General features: G+C 40.5%; 1 pseudogene; it reads right to left on the reverse strand.

Moving 5' to 3' along the window:
• Positions 1 to 21,983, reverse strand: part of LOC129466906 (small ribosomal subunit protein uS17-like) — a 153,614-nt pseudogene that overhangs the window by 114,542 nt on the left and 17,089 nt on the right.

Consider the following 21,983-nt stretch of genomic DNA (forward strand, 5'->3'; position numbering starts at 1 on the left):
ATGTGACAGGATTTCCTTCTCTTTTTAAGACCTTCATTTGTAGGTCAGCTATGTGGAAGACAGAATAATTTCCCCATAGAAACAATGTTATAAATAATGGCAGATATTGCAGGACAGCTCTGCTGAATAATATTCCGTTGTGTGTATATACCACATTTTCTTTATCCATTCATCCACTGATGGACATTCAGATTTTTTCTACCTCTTGGCTATTGTGCATAACACAGCAATGAACATGGGAGTACAAATATCTTTTCAGGATCCTGTTTACAATTCTTCTGAATAAATACCAGAAGTGGTATTGCTAGATCATACAACACTTCAATTTTTAATTTTTTGGAGAAACTTTCGTACTGTTTTCCATATGGCTGCAGCATTTTACATTCCCACCAACAGTGTACACATGTTCAAATTTCTCCATATCCTCAACACTTATTCTATGTATTTTTGGTAATGGCCATACTAACAAGTGTGAGGTGATATCTCAATGTAGTTTTGACTTTCATTTCCCTGATGATTAGTGACACTGGGCATCATGTGTGTATGTGTGTGTATGTGTATTTGAGATAGAGTCTTGCTTTGTCACCCATGCTGAAGCATGGCTCACTGCAGTCTTGACCTCCTGAGCTCAAGCAATCCACCTCAGCCTCCCGAGTAGCTGGACTACATGTGTGTGCCACCACAACCTAATTTAAAAAAAGTTTTTGGCCAGGCACGGTGGCTCACGCTTTTAATCCCAGCACTTTGGGAGGCCGAGGCGGGCATATCACGAGGTCAGGAGATTGAGACCACGATGAAACCCCGTCCCTATTAAAAATACAAAAAATTAGCCGGGCGTGGTGGCGGGCACCTGTAGTCCCAGCTACTCGGAGAGGCTGAGGCAGGAGAATGGCGTGAACCCGGGAGGCGGAGCTTGCAGTGAGCCGAGATTGAGCCACTGCACTCTAGCCTGGGCGACAGAGCAAGACTCACTCTCAAAAAAAAAAAAAAAAAAAAAAAGTTTTTGTTTCGTAGAGACGATGTCTCACTATGTTGCTCAGGCTGGTCTTGAACTTCTGGGCTCAAGCGATCTGCCTGCCTCAGCCTCCCAAGTGTTGGGATTACAGGCATGAACCACCATGACTGGCTCTGGGCATCTTTTTATAAACCTGTTGGCTATTTGTATGTCTACTTTGGAGGAATGTCTATTCAGGTCCTTTGACCATTTTCAAATCAGGTTATTGGTATTTTTGCTATTAAATTCAATGAGTTTCTTATATATTTTGGATATTAACCCCTTATCAGATATATGGTTTGCAAACATTTTCTCTCATTCCATAGGTTGCCTTTTCACTCTGTTGGTTATTTCTTTTGCTGCATGGAAGCTTTTTAGTTTGATGTAGTCTCATGTGTCTATTTTTCCTTTTATTACTTATGCTTTCGGTGTTGTATCAGCACTGATTCTTATACTTTAAAAATTCCTGCAGGCTGGGCGTGGTGGCTCATGCCTGTAATCCCAGCACTTTGGGAGGCTGAGGTGGGAGGATCATTTGAGCCCAGGAGTCTGAGACCAGCCTGCGCATCATAGTTAGACCCTACTTCTGTAAAATAAATAAAAAATAAAAATTTCTGCAAACCTTCAAAATTAAATCATTTTTGCTGTCATGCTTCTATAATACATACTAACATAAATGTACATGTAAGAAAACTTATTGTATTCTTATAAAATCAACAAATTTATAATCTAAAAGTTTATTAAATGCAAATTAATATCAATATGATGCATGATGTTTTCCTGAAAATACATTTCTTTTTGCAAAGTGAATATAGTAAAATGCTACAATATACTCTTGAATTCAGCATCCTCTGTGATCATGTTCCACTTTTCTCTTTCTGAAACACTACAAGTCTTTATTTACAGGCCATGCATCTTTTTATCTTTCACTTGGCTTGAACATTTCACTATGGTAAAGTCTACCTCTGTTCTCTCTTTGACCAGAGACAAAGTTCTCCCACTTAGGGAGAAAGATTGGATCAATGTAAATAATGCAAACACAAGCACTTTAAATCACATGCATTTTACTGAAATGAAAATAAAACTTTAAATTATACAATAAACCCCACAGACTTTCTTTTTAAAAAACTTATTATTTATTTAAAAAATAAATAGAGACGAGGTCTCACTATGTTGCCCAGGCTGGTCTTGAACTTCTGAGCTCAAGCGATCCACCTGCCTCAGCCTCCTAAAGTGCTAGGATTACAGGTGTGAGCCACCATTCTTAGCCACCTCACAGACTTTCAAGTTGAAATCTAGGCCAGGCATGGTGGCTCACACTTATAATCCCAGCACTTTGGGAGGCTGAGGTGGGAGGATCGCTTGAGCCAGAAGTTTGAGACCAGCCTGGACAACATGGCAAAACCCAAGAAAACAAAAAACAAAAAAAAGCCAGATATGGTGGCCTATGTCTGTAGCCCCAGCTACTTGGGTTGGGTGCTGAGGTGGGAGGATCACTTGAGCCTGGGAGGTAGAGGCTGCAGTGAGCCATGTTTGTGCCACTGCACTCCAGCCTGGGTGAACAGAACAAGACCTTATCCCAACAACAACAACAACAACAACAACAACAATGAAAAAAAAAGAAAAAGAAATCTAGAGACTCCAACTTAACCTCTGCTAATAGAGGATAAGAGGCTCAAAGTGTTTTAGGTATGTTGACCTGACAGCATGGTTTGCCTGTGTGGGCCCTGGCTTACGTCTTTTTTCCCCAGCACCCACTTTCAGTTTCAAAAGTGTCCTCATTTGGACACAAAGACATACAGAGTGATCTAATGGACTTTGGGGATGGGGTGGGGGGTGGTTGGATGGGGGGAGGGATGAAAGACTGCATATTGAGTACAGTGTACACTGGGGGACAGGTGCACTAAAATCTCAAAATTCACCACTAAGGAACTCATCCACATAACCAAAAACCACCTGTACCCCCAAACAAAATGTTAAAATGTGTCCTCATTTGGACAATAAAATATAAAGTGATACACCCTGGTTACAGCCATCCTGGCCTAGGGTTTTAAGATCAGTAAAGACCTGTGCCTTAAGAGTAGGAGTTAGGAAACAAAAGGGTCAATGTCATTTACAGAACTTTCAGAGACTTCTCTCAGGAAGCATATCTAGTCCAATATGAGTGAAGCTTTGAGGGCCCAACTGAACTTCAGATATCTTGTTCAGATGTCCTTTTGTGACTCAGACCTCAGTAGTTCCCCTACTCCCCACACCCCTGAAACACCACCTCAAAACACAGGCTATAAGAAAGGAAATAAAGAGAAAGATTTCATCACAATTAGGATCCCCTGAGATACGAGAGCATATAAGGTCATTTTAGAATAGGAAGAACAAAGCTTCTCAAAGAGTCAAATTTACTCAGAAAAGCTGGAAGACAGGACAGCAGTTTTGCAACCACATGACATAATTTGGCTGACGTTGTGAACAGGGATTGCTACACAACAAAATGATTCCTCAATAACAAGTCTCAAGATGAAATCCAGTTGCCAACGTGACTCCAAATGGTTTGGTGTTAACAATGATGAAAAGATGGAATGAAATAGTGATTTTTAAGGAGATTGAGAAATATTTTCTCTAAAAAATATATAAAGTGTTTTGAGAGAAAGTGTATGTACGTGTGTGTGTGTTGGACCATATCCAAGAACGAAAGTGGCACACAAACTGAAATATGCTGAGATTGGTATGTTGGAGCAAAAAAGATCATCTTGGCAATCTCAAGTCCTCATTCCTTCAGAGGATGACTATTATTAGCACTACTTAATATCTATTAAGCCCCAGCTGGGGCAACTTGTCAAAATGGGCAGGGAAGGAAGAGGGGAAAATGTATCATTTGTCCCAGGCATGGGCACTCGGTGTGGGGAAAATGTCTTTTAAGTTATTTTATCTGTCAGAAGGTTTAGGAGGTTTCATATAATTTTCAGAGATCTCTCTGCCCCAGAGAGAAACTGATTCAATAAGCATCTATTCTGAGTTTGTTCAATGCTTAGGGTATAGAAAAATAAATAAAACTGGGTCTCTGTTGTCAAGAATTTACATTCTTTTCTAAATTATTTGAATACAACCTTCAAAATCTTTCCCATATCATCTGTATAATAGTACTCAATACAGATTTACTCAATATTTTTCTCAATATTTTCCTAATATTACTCAATAATTTCCCAATATTTGTACCCACCTTAGCCTTGTCATAAAGAATACCTGGGAAATCACAGATTTGGTGTTCTAAGTATATAGTTTTAAATTACTTGTGTGTGCTTTTTTTTTTTTTTTTGAGGCGGAGTCTTGCTTTGTCACCCAGGCTGGGGTACAGTGACACAATCTTTGCTCACTGCAACCTCTGCCTCCTGGGTTCAAATGATTCTCATGCCTCAGCCTCCTGAGTAGCTGGGATTACAGGCCTGTGCCACCACACCTGGCTAATTTTTGTATTTTGAGTAGAGACGGGGTTTCACCATGTTGGCCAGGCTGGTCTCGAACTCCTGACCTCAAGTGATCCGCCTGCCTCAGCCTCTCAAAGTGCTGGGATTATAGGCATGAGCTACCATGCCAGACCCATTTTTTCTTTTCTTTTTCTTTTTTTTTTAGATGGCGTCTCACTCTGTTGCCCAGGTTGGAGTACAGTGGCACAATCTCAGCTTACCGCAGCAATTTCTTGGGCTCCAGCAATCCTCCCTAATTAGCCTCCTGAGTAGCTGGGACTACAGGCACATGCCACTGCTTGGCTAATTAAAAAAAAATTTTTTTTTTTTTTTTGTAGAGATAAGGTATCACTATATTGCCTAGGCTGGTCTTGAACTCCTGGGCTCAAGCGATCCTCTTGCCTCGGCCTCCTAAAAGTGTTGGGATTACAGGCATTAGCCACCACGCCCGGCTGTATGTGCATATTTCCAATGTACTTTTAAAAATAAACATACATTTTTTTTAATTTTTAAATGTTTTTATTTATTTTTTTTGAGACGGAGTCTCACTTTGTCGCCCAGGCTGGAGTGCAGTGGCATGATCTCGGCTCACTGCAAGCTCCATCTCCCGGGTTCATGCCATTCTTCTGCCTCAGCCTCCTTAGTAGCTGGGACTACAGGCACCCGCCACCACGCCCGGCTAATTTTTTGTATTTTTAGTAGAGACAGCGTTTCACCGTGTTAGCCAAGATGGTCTCGATCTCCTCACCTCATGATCTGCCTGCCTCGGCCTCCCAAAGTGCTGGGATTACAGGCATGAGCCACTGTGCCTGGCCTACAAAATTTTTAAAAATGTGTCTTCCTTGAATTACCTAAAGTCATCTTTGTAGTACTCTATGGGAATGACCATAATAAGGAATGCTCAAAGAAGACATCCTACAAGGGACTGAGTAGCTTTACCTGTAGGTAAATGCAGGTCATCCTGACTGAGTACATCAAGGAGGCCTATTTAGAAGAGTTGGCATTTGAGGAGGTTTAAAAACATATCTAAGCCTGTAATATTTCAAAGAACTAAAGGAACAGGACAAAATGATTAAGATTTGACAAAGCTTGGCGGTGAGTTCACAGATGTCGCTTTTCTTCTTTGTATGCTTGAAATATTCACAATAACAATAATAAAGTATCTCTAGGATTTGGAGAAGAGAAAAGCATTCTAAGTAGAAGAGAAGGCTGGGCACGGTGGCTCACACCCGTAATCCCAGCACTCTGGGAGGCCAAGGAGGGTGGACCACGAGGTCAAGAGTTCAAGACCAGGCTGACCAACATGGTGAAACCCCGTCTCTACTAAAAATATGAAAATTAGCTGGGCGTGGTGGCGTGCACCTGTAATCCCAGCTACTCAGGAGGCTGAGGCAGGAGAATAGCTTGAACCCGGAGGTGGAGGTTGCAGTGAGCTGAGATCACACCATTGCATTCCAGCCTGGGTGACAGAGTGAGACTCTTTCAAAAAAAAAAAAGGAAAAGAAAGTATGAGTGCCAGGCACGGTGGCTCACGCCTGTAATCCCAGCACTTTGGGAGGTCTAGGAGGGTGGATTGCTTGAGCTCAGGAGTTCGAGACCAGCCTGGGCATCAAAGTGAGACCCCATCTCCACAAAAATACAGAAATTAGCCAGGCATGGCTAATTTCTGAGTAGCTGGGACCACAGGTATCAGGCTGAGGTGAGAGGATGGCTTGAGCCTGGGAAGCAGAGATTGCAGTGAGCCGAGATTGCACTACTGCACTCCAGCCAGGGCAACAAAGCCAGACCGTGTCTCAAAAAAAAAAAAAAAAAAAAAAAAAAGTCTGAGCAAAAGCAGAGAATCCTGAAATTCAGGGCTGGGTGTCTGGTCCTATTGAAGGTGAGTGCTGGAAAATAAGGCTGGTAAGGTAAGATAAAGTCAGATCATGCAGGACCTAAGTGGTCCTAACTAACTGAGAGGGCTGTGGTGGTGGGGAATCCCCGGACATTTCTGATGAGTAACATGATATGATCAGAGCAGTAAATTATAAATAGAACTCTAGGAGAAATTTATAGGACTGGGATGGCCCAAAGTTGAAAGGATCTTATTAATAGTGATTCAGGTGAAAATGATCTCCCTATACCCCCTAACATCCTGATTTCTTCCCTTGTTCTGCTTGCTTGCATTCTGCTTTTATTTAAAACAAAACAAAACAAAACCAAACCCCTGAAACTATACATTTCCACAGGGAAGTCACAATTTCTTCTTCCCACTCCAGATTCTTTGTAGTCTCATCCAACTATATTGTAGACAAAGGGTTGGTAAACCTTTCCTGTAATGGGCCAGATAGTAAATATTGTAGACTTTGCAGGCCATACAGACTCTGTTGCAGGTACTCAACTCTGTCACTGAAGCAAGAAAAGCAGGCATAGAAAATATACAATGAATGGGCATGGCTGTATTCCAATAAAACTTTATAGACACTGTTAGATTTCAGATAATTTTCATGTGTCATAAAATATTTTTCTTTCATTTTTTTCAACAACTAAAACATGTAAAAAGCATTCTAGTTTTCAAGCTATATAAAAACAGGCTGAGGACTAGGGAAATGCAAAACAAAACCACAGTGAGACACAACTTCTCACTCCCTACAATGGCTATATAAAAAAGACGGGTAAGTGTTAGCAAGAATGTGGAGAATGAGAACCTTCATACATTACTCCTGGGAATGTAAAAATGCCACGGGTGCCTTGGAAAAGTTTGGTAGCTCCTCAGTTAAACATAGTTACCATATGCTCAGGCAATTCCACTTCTAGATATGTATCAAGAGAAATAAAAACATGCCAACACAAAAACTTGTATAGGATGTTCATATCACATTATTCATAATAGCCAAAAAGTGGAAACAACCCACATGTCCACCAACTGATGGGTGAATAAACAAAATGTGGCCTAGCCATATAATAGAATATTATTTGGCAAAAAAAAGGAATGAAGCATCCTAGCGAGAGCAATTAAACAAGAGAAAGAAATAAAGGGCATCCAAATCAATAAAGGGAGTCAAACTGTTGCTGTTTGCCAATGTTATAATCATATACCTAGAAAACCCCAAAGACTCCTCCAAAAAGCTCCTAGATCTGATAAATGAATTCAGTAAAGTTTCAGGATACAAAATCAATGTACACAAATCAGAACCCTGCTATACACCAACAGTGACCGAGCTAAGAATCAAGAATGCAACCCCTTTTACAATAGCTGCAAAAAAATAAAAATAAATAAAATAAAATAGTGAGGAATATACCTATCCAAGGAGGTGAAATACCTCTACAAGGAAAACTACAAAACAGTGCTGAAAGAAATCACAGATGACACAAATAGAAACACATCCCATGCTCATGGATGGGTTGAATCAATATTATGAAAATGACCATACTGCCAAAAGCAGTCTATAAATTCAATTCCCATCAAATATCATCATTCTTCACAGAACTAGAAAAAAAAAATCCTAAAATTCATATGAACCCCCCCAAAAAAGCCCACATAGCCAAAACAAGACTAAACAAAAAGAACAAATCTGGAGGCATCACATTACCCAACTCCAAACTATACTATCAAGCTATAGTCACCAAAACAGCATGATACTGGTATAAAGATAGATACAGAGACCAATGAAACAGCATAGAGAACCCGGAAATACAGCCAAATACTTACAGCCAACTAATTTCAACAAAGCAAACAAAAACATAAAGTGGGGAAAAAACATCCTAGTCAATAAATGGTGCTGGGATAATTGGCAAGCCACATTTAGGAAAATGAAACTGGATCCTCATTTCTCACCTTATACAAAATCAACTCAAGATGGATCAAAGACTTAAATCTAAGACATAAACCATAAAAATTCTAGAAGATAACATCGGAAAAACCCTTCTACACATTGGCTTAGGCAAAGACTTCATGACCAAGAACCCAAAAGCAAATGAAACAAAAACAAAGATAAATAAAATGGAACTTAATTAAACCAGAAAGCTTCTGCACAGCGAAAGAAGCAGCAGAGTTAGCAGACAACCCACAGAGAGGGAGGAAAATCTTCACAAACTATCCAACCAAAGACTGATATCCAGAATCTACAAGGAACTCAAACAAATCAGCAAGAAAAAAACCAATTCCATGAAAATGGGCTAAGGGCATGAATAGACAATTCTCAAAAGATGTTCAAATGACCAACAATCATATGAAAAAATGCTCAGCGTCACTAATTATCAGGGAAATGCAAATCAAAGCCACAATGTGATACCACCTTACTCCTGCAAGAATGGCCATAATTTAAAAATAAAAAAATAATAGATATTGGTGTGGATATGGTGAAACGGAAACACTTTTACACTGTTGGTAGGAATGTAAACGAGTACAACTACTGTGAAAAACAGTGGAGATTCCCTAAAGAACTAAAAGTAGAACTACCATTTGACCCAACAGTCCCACTACTGGGTATCTACCCAGAGGAAAAGAAGTCATTATATGAAAGACGCTTGCACACACATGTTTATAGCAGCACAATTCATAATTGCAAAAATATGGGACCAGACCAAATGTCCATCAATCAATGAGTGGATAAAATGTGACTATATATATATATATATAAATGGAATACTACTCAGCCATAAAAATAAATGAAATAATGGCATTCACAACTTGGATGGAGTTGGAGGCCATTTTTCTAAGTGAAGTAACTCAGGAATGGAAAACCAAATATCATATGTTCTCGCTTATAAGTGGGAGCTAAACTATGGGGATGCAAAGGCATAAGAATGATACAATGGGCTGGGTGCAGTGGTTCAAGACTGTAATCCCTGTAATTTGGGAGGCTGAGGCAGGTGAATCACCTGCGGTCAGGAGTTCAAGACCAGCCTGGCCAACATGGCAAAACCCCGTCTCTACTAAAAATACAAAAATTAGCCGGGCATGGTGGCGGGTGCCTATAATCCCAGCTACTCAGGAGGCTGAGGCAGAAGAATCACTTGAACCTGGGAGGCAGAGGTTGCAGTGAGCTGAGATCACACCACTGCACTCCAGACTGGGCAACAAGAGTGAAATTCTGTCTCAAAAATAATAATAATAATACAATGAACTATGGGGACTCTGGGAGAAGCGTGGGAGGTGAGGTGAGGTGAGGAATGAAAGACTGCATATTGGGTACGACGTACACTGCTTGAGTGATGAGTGCACTAAAATCTCCTAAATCACCACTGAAGAACTTATCCCTGTAACCAAATACGACCTGTTCCCCAAAAACCTACTGAAACAAAAAAAAAACAAAATACAAAACAAAACAAAAGGGATAGAACATGGATGAGTCTTGAAAACATGCTAAGTGAAAGAAGCCAGTCACAAAACAACACATAGTGTATGATTCCATTTATATGAAATGCCAGAATAGGCAAATCTATAAGGACAGAAAGTAGATCAGCAGTTACCTAGGGCTGGATGGGTGTGGGTTTTTTTGGGGAGGGAGTTGATTAAAACGTTATAAAATTGTAGTGATGGTTGCACAACTCAGTGAATATACTAAAAACCACTGAACTGCACACTTTAAAAGGGTGAATTGTATAGTATGTGAATTATATCTCAAATCAAGCTGTTGAAAAATAAACAACAGCGGGCTGTGAGCCAAATGGTCCTGTAGGTGGTAGGTAGGTTAGCAACTTCTGTTGTCGATATATTCATGCAGGATGCCAGATGAACTGATTCCTTTCAGAGGCCTGTTAGTGGATTCAGCTATTTGAGCTTGGAAGACTCACTTAAGGAGAGCTGGAAGTTGACTGTAATCAGAAAGTCCTTTGTTCTCAGGTCTTGCTGGTGAAAGGATCTATCTTATAGATGTTTGATATAAGCAGTAATGAACTCCTCACCACCTGCTGGTTTGTAGTTACAGCCACGAATTCAGCCCAGGAACTCAGGTACATTCAGACTCACTGTGGTTTCTAGTATTGGGTTCTTGCATAGCTACTAGGTTGCAAGGACCTTCACTTGGTCTCAGCCACACTTCCCAGACAAGCAATCATTTTATCCATCTCTCTTCTTCTAGACCATTTGGTTAGTGTCTTAGTCCACTCAAGCTGCTATCACAAAATGCCACAGACTGGGTGGCTTATCCAAAACAAATATTTCTCACAGTTTTGAAGAGCTGCAAGGGAAGTTCAAGATCGAGGCATGGCAGATTTGGTGTCTGGTGAGGGCCTGCTTCCTGGTCCACAGATGGCTGTCCTCTCACTGTGTCTTCATATAGTGGAAGTGGCCAGGGAGTTCTCTGGAGTCTCATATAAGGGCACTAATCCCACTCGTGAGGGCTGTGCCCACATGAATCACCTCTTGAAGGCCACACCTCCAAATACAAGCACATTGGGGGTCAGGTTTCAACATATGATTTTTTGGGGAGACATAAACATTCAGTCTATAGCGGCTAGTCAGCTTCAATTCCTAACCTCAGATTTGAAAAACAAAGCTTCATCTCACTGTCCTTTTGGAGAGCTAATATGAGGGGCTAATGGTGGAGTTTAATTTAAATTTCCTTCTTAAAATCAGAGTCCTCGCCAAGGCAACTGCTTAGTTTTCGTACCGCACTTGGGATCTTACACATTCATTCCACAAATACATATTTTATGACTACTATGCATTGGGCACTATTCCAGGTGCTAGAGATATAGTAGTAAACAAGAAATAAAAATCCCTGCCTTTGTGAAGTTTATATTTTATTTTTGTTTTATTTTATTTTGTTTTTGAGATAGAGTCTTGTTCTGTTGCCCAGGCTGGAGTGTAGTACAGTAGTGCAATCTCAGCTCACTGCAACCTCTGACTCCTGGGTTCAATCGATTCTCCTGCCTCAGCCTCCCAAATAACTGGGATTACAGGCATGCACCACCACACCTGGCTAATTTTTGTATTTTTAGTAGAGACGGGGTTTCCCCATGTTGGCCAGGCTGGTCTCGACCTCCTGATCTCAGGTGATCTGCCCTCCTCAGCCTCCCAAAGTGCTGGGATTACAGGTGTAAGCCACTGAGGCCAGCGGGAGCTTATATTTTAATAAGATGGAGTTAACCCTTCTTTCATCTGCTTCTTTCCATAATGAAATGCTATACTTTATTATCATGAGTTAGTCTTGAATCAGAGTCCTGTGTTCCATGAAAGGTCATTTCACTACTTCCTCTAGGGAGAATAGAGTCAAACTCATCCTGGACTGAGCATAGTTAAAAAAACATCCAATCCACTTCTCTTTTTTCTTTCTTCTTCTTTTTTTTTAAGAAATGAGGATCTCACCATGTTGCCCAGGCTGGACTTGAACTTCTGGGCTCATGATCCTCCTGCCTCAGCCTCCTGAGTAGCTGGGATTACAGCTGTGTTCCACAACACCTGGCTCAGCAATAGCTTTTGTACACATCTCCCTGAATTTTCAATTTCCCCATTGTTATTAAAATAATCAAATCTGATCGTATCCTTTCCTTATTTAAACCTTTCAATAGCTTTTCTATTTTTCTTAGGATTAAGTCCAAAATATTTACCTGGCCTGTGGTGGCACTGCATTTACTGGTCCCTACCCACCTCACCTGAGATCACTCTGTCCTTGGCTTGCAACGTTCCCACCACATTGGTCTTCTCTCTTTATCTTGAAATGCCAAGCCCCTTCACACCTCCATTACACACGCTGTGACCTCATGCTGTGATCTCGCGCCTGAAACACATAAACCTTCACCAGGTTTATGTGCACTTACATCCACAAAACTCAGCTTTCTCCTTGAGGCTATTTCTGATCTTACCATATATACACTTTTAGTTATTACAATAGTTATTTATGTTCTTATTTAATTAACGTTACCTCCATTAGACTATGAGCTCCATGAAGCAGGGTCATGTATGATATGTTTACCACTGTATCTCCTTACCTAGCCCAGAATCTGGCTCATAGTAGACACTCAAAAGGTGTTTTCAGTCACAAACAGATATTTTGAAAAAGAAGGTAATTTCATAATAGTGACATAGGCATCATTAAAATTTATATCTTGTGCACCTCAGAGTTGATCTTTAGAGCACTTTTTGTTAAGTGTGGATCTATCATTCAATTCTTAACTCCTCTGAACGTTCATTCCTGTCATTCTTGCCTACATATTAAAAGGTGGCATTTCCCTGCATTTCCCTGATTATAGCCATAAAAAGTATTTTATGGCTAAATATTATGATACAAATTAAAATAATGGAAAAAGAGGGATATGATTAGAAAAGCAGGAAAGCAGACGGAGAGTGAGTGACAAAGAGACAAGGAGGAAATTGGCAGAATAATAGCTATATTGCAAGAGGAGGAGGGTGGGGAAAAAGAGAGAATTTTATTTAAAATAAAAACTAGTGATGGCTTGCCTGGAGGAGCATTTGTACTTTTAGGAGACTTGGACAATTAAAACCCAGAACTGCTACCCAGACACTGGTCAAAAACTACCCCAAATTTTATAATGACCAATTTTGTCCACCTCTTTATGTCTTTTGTCTCAAAACTTCACATTCTCCCAAATGAGATATTACAAACCTTCCTCAGGAGGGCTAGAAGTTTTAGGAAATACAGCACATAGCAGTTTTTTCTGCTTTCAAGAGGGAAGTTTCTCAGTCGTTCACTTCCAGGCTCAATTCTAGGATAATTTGTGTTTCATCTCCCCTCACTGGTGGCAATAGCTAATTTTTAAAAAGCTGGAAGACAATCTTTGGTTTTATCATCAAGTGTCAGAAAGAGGGCATTTATGGAAAGAAATGTTTAATAACATGCAGAAAGCAGAGTCCCAAGGGTCGGTGCAGACCTTTGCCTCAAATGTAAATGAGGGAATGCAGGGAAATGCCACCTTTTAATATGTAGGCAAGAATGACAGGAATGAACGTTCAGAGGAGTTAAGAATTGAATGATAGATCCACACTTAACAAAAAGTGCTCTAAAGATCAACTCTGAGGTGCACAAGATATAAATTTTAATGATGCCTATGTCACTAAAAAAAACAAGTCCAGAAGGCAAAAAGGGAGAGTCCTAATGAGTGCTCAATCTGCAGAAATAACTGGAAAGAAAATGTTGACAAAGGCATATTTCCCATCCAGTTCTAGAGTTTAAATAATGTCTATGTATGAAAACTCTTAAATTTTAAGAAGGATAAAAATTAGTGTATTTTATGGTGCTCATGGTATATAGCACTAGCAAAAGTGATTATTTCAACAGTAAATTACAGAGTATTAGCTAGGTGCTAAGCAGTATAATGATTAATAAGACCCAGTGCCTAGCTTTAAGAAGCTTAGAATACAGCAAGGAGAACAAGTTAACCACAAAAATAACTATAAGGTAGCTGATAATAAATGACCAGGAGATTCAAAGTTTTGTGAGAGTTAGAAGGAGAAAAGGCTCACAATCACTAACATTTTCATGAAGGAGGCAGCATTTGAGATGAAGCTTTTTTTTTTTTTTCTGAGACAAAGTCTTGTTCTGTCGCCCAGGCTAGAGTGCAGTGGCGTGATCTCGGCTCACTGCAAGCTCCGCCTCCTGGGTTCAAGCAATTCTCCTGCCTCAGCCTCCTGAATAGCTGGGACTACAGGCACATGCCACCACGCCTGGCTAATTTTTTGTATTTTTAGTAGAGACAGGGTTTCACCATGTTGGCCAGGCTGGTCTCAATCTCCTGACCTCATGATCTGCCCGCTTCAGCCTCCCAAAGTGCCGAGATTACAGGCGTGAGCCACTGTGCCCAGCCGAGTCTTTAAAAATAGTAATATATTCACAGTCTGGGATATGAGGGTAGATGCTTTCAGTTAGTGGGTGCAGCAACAGCAAAAGTACAGAAGTGGGAAAGCAGAAGAGATTTTTAGGAAACTCAATAGTTATTTTGCCAGAGTAGAAAGTGTATATGTTTGAGAAGAAGGGCAGTAGGAACTACAATTAGAAAGGTAGGTAGGAATCAGATTGTGAAAAGCTTTTTATTCATTCATTCAACAAATATTCACTGAGTCCTTGTGCCTGGCATTGTGCTAAACTCAGTGGCCAAAACAAACAAACAACAAAAAATAGGAGCCAGGCATGGCAGCACATACCTGCACGCCCAGCTACTTCGGTGGCTGTGGTGGGATGATATAGCTTGAGCTCAGGAGTGCCCAGACCAGCCTGGGTAACACCGTGAGAACCCATCTCACACTCCTCAACACACACTCCCCAAAACAGATAGAGGCCTTGAATGCCACAACCACACCAACTATGCATTCATAGATTTTCTCAGAGACCCAAACGTTCTTTTCTTAAATTAAGTCATATTTTTTTGTCTGCTCCCCAGTTTTTTTTTTTTTTTTTTGAGACAAGGTCTCACTTTGTCACCCAGGCTGGAGTGCAGTGGCATGACCTTGGTTCACTGAAGCCTCAACCTCCCAGGTTCAAGTGATCCTCCCACCTCAGCCCCCCAAGTAGCTGGAACTACAGGTAAGCGCCACCACGCCTGGCTCATTTTTCTATTTTTAGTACAGACAAGGCTTCGTCATGTTGGCCAGGCTGGTCTTGAACTCCTGAGTTCAAGCAATCCACCCGCCTTGGCCTCCCAAAGTGCTGGGATTATAGGCGTGAGCCACTGCACCTGGCCTTGCTCCCCAACTTTCATGATCAGTTAGTCAAACTTATCAGTGGTGGTAGTCTGAGTACATGTGAAGAGAAATGCCTTCTCCCTGTCTCACAGGTGTTCAAAAGTAATTTTGAGGAAAGAAAGAAAACACATTTGCAACCAATTATACTTTCAAGTTACATTCTAGTTTCAAGAAACTAGGTCAGATTCCTTAGCAGGTTCGGAAGGATTTAACCCATTCCTTTCTGGGAACAGTGCCTTCCATGACTTGTTCTGCCCAGAGGCTGGCTCTGCTTAGTTTGTCCCAGTGAGGGTGATAACACAGTGATGATCCTGTCCCAGTGGCTGATCCACCAGACTGGCCAAATTAGGACTTTAGCCACTGGAAGCAACTGCTAAAGAATTTCAAGGACAAATTCTTGCAGCTGTTTTCAGCCTTGAACGTGACTAGAATATCAATCTATAAGCTGGAGGTGGCACACCTTGAGGATCTGTTGAAACTACAGGAACCCAGATTTTAAAGCGGCAAATATGGGCACTCTGGCTATTAAAATAAGAGGGTGTGTCTACGTTTAAACTCTTAAAAAGAAACATCAAATAACAAACATTAAAAATAGAAATGGAAGTAACTGAAATGCAGAGCAATTATGCAGCTGACAATTAAAATGAAATGTAAGAATACGTTAGGGAAAAGACCATAATAAAAGATTATCATTAACTCAAGGAGTTATAATAAGGAGACTTCCCAGACTGAGTGTTAATTGGGTATAAGGTGGAGGCAGGGGCTCAAAAAGCTTTCTCAGTGTGAAGCCCAAGTGGTGGAGCTCCTTGTCCTCAGGGTTTTAACTCAGGCCTGACAGTAAACACTTCAGGAACTGCTGCCAAACTTGTCACTGTAAGTCCTTACACAAAGCTTCTGGGCTTTGAACGTCCTCACTGATGAATGTGAATTTACTTACTATTCTACTTACCACTTAGGTATCAGTCTTCTAGTAATACAGTGTCTCAGAGTACCTAATCACCATCCTGTTACCGTCTCAATCTGAAATCCGGATTGGGCCAGCCCAATCAGGAAAATGGCCTAGTTTTGATTCCTCCAAATGTAGAAGCCGTTTCCTTTTTCTTTTACTTTTTTTTTTCTTTTTTATTGAGACAGGATCTTGCTGGAGCGCAGTGGCACCAACTATCATAGCTCACTGCAGCCTTGAATTCCTAGGCTCAAGTGATCGTCCTACCTTAACCTCCCAGTAGCTAGGACTACGGGCATATGCCATCGTGCCAAGCTAATTAAAACAATTTTTTTTTTTTTTTGTAGAGACAGGGTATCACTATGTTGCCCAGGTTGGTCTGGAACTCTTAGCCTCAAGTGATCCTCCTCCCTTGGCCTCCCAAAGTGCAGGGGATTACAGGTAAAAGCCACCATGCCCCGCTGGAGCCATTTCTTAAAATCAAATTCTCAGTGACACTCTCTCGCTTGGAAAGGAAGACACAGCAGAAATACCCTTTTTTGAGACAGGGTCTCACTCTGTTGCCCAGCCTGGAGTGCAGTGGTGCAATCACGGCTCACTGCAGCCTCAACTTCCCTGAGCTCAGGTGTCCACCCACCTCAGCCTCCTGAGTAGTTGGTACCACAGGCACACACCATCATGCCTGACTACCTTTTTTTTTTTTTTTTTTTTTGTAGAGACGGGGCTTTGCTGTGTTTCTCAAGCTGGTCTCAAACTCCTGTGCTCAAACGATCTGCTAGCCTTGGCCTCCCAAAATGCTGAGATTACAAGCATGAGCCACCGCACCTGGCCAGAAATACCATTCATTTAATTCTGTCAATAACCATACATGTTTTAGTGCCTAATATATTTCTAGCACTGTACTTGATCTTTGAGGAAGATAAGTGTCAGAGGCTAATAGCTATGGATTTAGGATCAACACAATCAAATAAAGGAATAACCATACATGTTTTAGTGCCTAATATATTTCTAGCACTGTACTTGATGCTTGAGGAAGATAAGTGTCAGAGGCTAATAGCTATGGATTTAGGATCAACACAATTAAATAACGGGAAATAAAGAAACAAAGAAAGGTATAAGATAGTAAGTACATGATTGGCTGTTCATCTTTCTCCTTTATATGTACTGTGCTAAAAAGGCACCCTTGTCGAACTGCTTTGCTACCATGGTGACAGTTACTAAGAAATGCACAGATGCACATATGAACAGGTTACCGAGTTCTGTTTTTTTTTTTTTAATATGTAGTGTTTTCCCAGTCTGATGAATGATTCTTAATATCAGTTTCCATACAAAGGTGATTCATACAATCACCTCTGTCGATTTTTTGTATTCAAGTCCTTAAAGAAACTGGAGCAAGAGCATGCGGACCTATCCGTGCTGACTCTCAACAGTTTGGGGATTTTTCTGCTGCTCAGGGATCAGGCATTAACTCTTCATGTGTAATCTGCGAAAGCTATCAAATGATCTGGGATTCTCTGATTCTCCTATAAGAGATGGGGGGTGGGGTGGAAAAAGAGAGAGAGATAGGGGGCCAGTTCCCTCTAGAACACTCCTTCCTATGTCTGCCATTATCCACAGGCCAAGACCTTTTTACCTGCACTCAGCACGAAAGAAATCTTCTGCATTCAGCCCTAAGAGTAGCTGCTTGGGCAGTGACCACAGCTCTGCTTTAAGGATAAGACTCTTACCTGTGACTACAGAAAGAGAAAAGGTTTCCCAAGGTCTGAGTGCTGATTTCTCCGTGGCAGCCCTAAATTACATTTGAATGTCACCCCCAAAGGAATACAGTAAATGACAACAAGCACAGATTCTTGTGAGGATGGATATTTCCCCTTGGACAAATTTCAATCTGTATCTATGTATCTTTATACATATTTACCATGAGGCTGTTATGTACTGTGCAGAGCACCAGACCAGGTACCACGGAAGAAAACTATAAAACAAAATTGAGATCCTATAGGAGCTTAGAATTTAGAAGTTAAGATCTTATCACATAGAAGTAATAATGATGGAATGAAAAACTAAGTAGAATTTATTCATAGAGTTCTGGAATTTTTGGACTAGAAGTATTGTAGAGATTGTTCTCTGTTTTGCAGAGGAGAAAACTGGAGCTCAGAGAGTTGGCAGTTTACCTGAGGTCACAAAGTAAATTAGTGGCAGAGCCAGAAATACATCACAGTTATCAAGAGCTTTGTTTATCTTATCACATGTAACAACTATTAAGCATCAATTCCAGGCAAGGCAATATGTGGCTTGAGATAATACATGTAAAATGCCTAAAACCAAGTCTGGAACTATTAGCTGTCATCATTATCATAATCATCATCATTATCATGGTTAAGAGTACAAATTTTGGTATTAGCCAGACCTCGATGTGAGTCCCAGTTCTGTGACTTATTGTGTAACTGTGGACAAGCTACTTAAGTCCCAGTTTCTTTATCTACAAAATAAGAATAAAAATATCAACTTCAAAGGATAATCATGAGGATTTAATTAGATAGTATGTATAAAGTGCTTCATATATCACCTAGCATGTTGAAACTGTTCAAATATTAGCTGTTCCATTGCATTATTAACTTATATAGGTACACAGGGAGTCAAACAAAGACACACATATAGCGTATTGATGGAACTTCTCTTTGAGCTGACAAAAAAGGAAGCCAGTCAGTTAACAACATTTACTGAGTTTTCACTGTATACAGGTATCAGTGCACAGTCATGTGGAACAAAGAAAGAGAAGAAATGCTATTTGGGATGTTATAATATATAAACTATTTATCATTCACAACAAATACACACCAATTACCTACACAGTGATGAATAAGACTGAGTTTCTGCAAAGAGCTAGTCTAGTGGAAACAGCAGCAAGAAATTAGGCCATTATGACATGGAGTGATATACACATTGCAGAGCTAGGGCTAAGGGCTATGGCAGGTTATGAAAGGGCATCTAATCCACTAATGGTGGAGGTAGGGAAGGAAGTGTCAGGGAAAGTTTCTCAAATGAAAGAATAAGGAGTTGTCCAAAGATGAGAAGAGTTGAATAGAGCCTAAAGCAACAAACCTGCTGTGGTGAGTACTCTGGACTGGCTCTGGCTCTCAGCCATTCCAATCTTCTAGTGTGCTTTCTTTGAATACAGAGGTTAAAGAAGGAAAAGACACATTTCCCTCATGTCCCGCAGGTTGGGTTATGCTTCTGCCAATTAGATGCACTTGGAAGGTGGATCCTAGGCTATGGTTATGTTTTGTTTCTGCTGGAAAACTAGTTGTAGACACATTGGGCATTTCTGCAGCAGTATTTCAGTGTCTAGGTCCTACCCCTGTGCCTGTTTAGAGGAAGTAGCAGGGGCAGCAGTGGCCCCTTGATCCTTGGATCACAGGTATAGCAGTATGTCTTTGAACTCAGCACTCCACTGGAGGTCTCTGACTGCCTGCCTTTCTGATTATTGCAGAGATGGCAGCTCCTCAGTAGACCATCCAGCAGACTTAGCTCTAGGAATCATTTCTGGAGGCCTGCTAAGTGACCATTCCTTTAGACTTTCCAATGATTTTATAAGCTCCTGATACCCTGCATTAAATTCATTTTTGCTAAAAATAGTTTGAGTGGTTCTATTTCTTGCACCTAATACACCAGCAGAATACAAAAAATGCAAAATGTGATATATAGTTTTCAGGGGTCAGCAAACTAGCAAACTTTTCCTGCGAAGAGCCAAGAGTGTAAATATTTTAAGTTTTGTGAGCCACGTATGATTTCTTCTCCTCCTTCCTCCTTTTCTTCCTTCCTCCTCCTCTTCTTTCTCTTCTTTTAAAATAACCCTTTAAAAATATAAAAACCATTCTCAAACCCTGCAGGCCAGATTTAGCCCATGAGCTATAGTTTGCTGACCCTTGATAGAGTGTTGATGAGATGTCGAAAGAACATGATGAAATGTCAAAGAATTAAAATACTGAAGGAAAATAGCTCATATTTTTAAAAGCAAGATATTTTTAATGAGGCCAGGTGCAGTGGCTCACTCCTGTAATCCCAGCACTTTGGGAGGCCGAGGCAGGCAGATAACTTGAGGTTAGGAGTTCAAGACCATCCTGGCCAACATGGTGAAACCCTGTCTCTACTTAAAATAACACAAAAATTAGCCGGGCGTGGTGGCATGCACCTGTAGTTCCAGCTACTTGGGAGTCTGAGGCAGGAGAATCACTTGAACCTGGGAGGTGGAGGTAGCACTGAGCCGAGATCACACCACTGAACTCCAGCCTGGGTGACAGAGCGAGACCCTGTCTCAAAAAAAAAAAGAAAAAAAAGAAAAAAATGTTTAAGATATGTTGAATGATGTTACCATACTAAGACACACAACAAATCCTGGGGTGGGATCAACAGTTGATGAGAGGAGGCAACAGAATTCAGGTAAATAAACTGTCCCTTGCCTACCCAACTTTGATGCCTAGTTCATTAAAAAAATAACTTTATTATGGTAAAAAAAACACTACAATTCAGTAATGTTATGCATATTCACACTGCTGTGCAGCAGATCTCCAGAACCTTTTCACTGTGTAAAACTGAAACTCTACATCCATTAAACAACTCCCCATTTTCCCCTTCCAGCCAGTCCCTGGTAACCATTATTCAACTCTGTTTCCATTAATTTGACTACTCTAGTTACTACATAAAAGTGACATAATATATGTCTTTTTGTGACCGGTTATTTCACTTAGCATAATATCCTCAAGGTTCACACATGCAGTATATAACAGGATTTCCTCCCTTTTAAGGCTGAATAATATTCCACTGTATGTATGTAACATTTTTCTTCATTCATTCATTCCTTGATGGACATTTGGGCTGCTTCCACCTCTTGGCTATTGCAAATAATGCTGTTATGAACATGGGTGTAGGAACCTCTCTTCAAGATCTTGCTTTCAATTCTTTTAGATAATTATCCAGAAGTAGAATTGCTGGTGGTTCTATTTTTAATTTTTTGAGGAACCTCTATATTGTTTTCCACAACAGCTGCACCATTTTACATTCCTACCAACAATGCACGAAGGTTCCAATTTCTCCACATCCATGCCAATATCTGTTTTTTTTTTTTGACTAGCCTAATAGATGTGAGGCAGTACCTAATTGTAGTTTTGATTTGCATTTCCCTAATGATTAGTAGTCTTGAGTATCTATGTTCTCATATGCTTGTTGGCCATTTGTATATCTTCTTTACATAAAAGTCTATTCAAGTCCTCTGCTCATTTTAAAATTAGGGCTCTTTTTGTTGAGCTGCAAGAGTTCTTTTTATATTCTAGATATTGAGCTTTTATCAGATACAGAATCTGCAATATTTTCTCCCCTTCTGTAGGTTGCTTTTCACTCTGTTGATTGTGCTAATCCAGTTTTAATCTTTGCCCATGAATGAAAGTCTAGTCTGGAGCAAACTGCTGGCAGTCTGGTCAGGTCTGGAGCTGTCTTCTGTCCTAAAGACACTACTGGTAATGAGTCAAAACATCTGTCTTGGATACTTTAGATCTGGATATTCTGATCCTCTACAATATCCAAAAGCATTCCCATATCTTTGCTTTGAGCCAGAACCAGCCAACTCAAAGTTTCTGGGGCTGTAGAATTAGAAGCAGCCTCAAGACTGAGTAAGTGGGAGATATGGACGTGGACTCATTAGGTTCAGGTTTGCATTAAGTGTCTGCCACTAGAACGCTAAAATTAAACAATTTCAATAACTATTTTTCAATTCACTATTGTTCCTTTTTGCTTCAAATGGTAGTCAGTTCAGTTTCTTTGATGCTTCATGCTTATGCTGAGGAAATAAAACATCCCAACCCTGGAGACCTGAATGATTCCCAGGAAGTACGTGGAGAGTTAATCCAAGGCTTGGTCTAGAATGCAACTCAGTTCACACAAAACTTGCTCCAGAAAAACCTT

The sequence above is a fragment of the Symphalangus syndactylus genome, chromosome 17, assembly GCF_028878055.3.
Source record: "Symphalangus syndactylus isolate Jambi chromosome 17, NHGRI_mSymSyn1-v2.1_pri, whole genome shotgun sequence".
Classification (NCBI taxonomy): Eukaryota; Metazoa; Chordata; class Mammalia; order Primates; family Hylobatidae; genus Symphalangus; species Symphalangus syndactylus.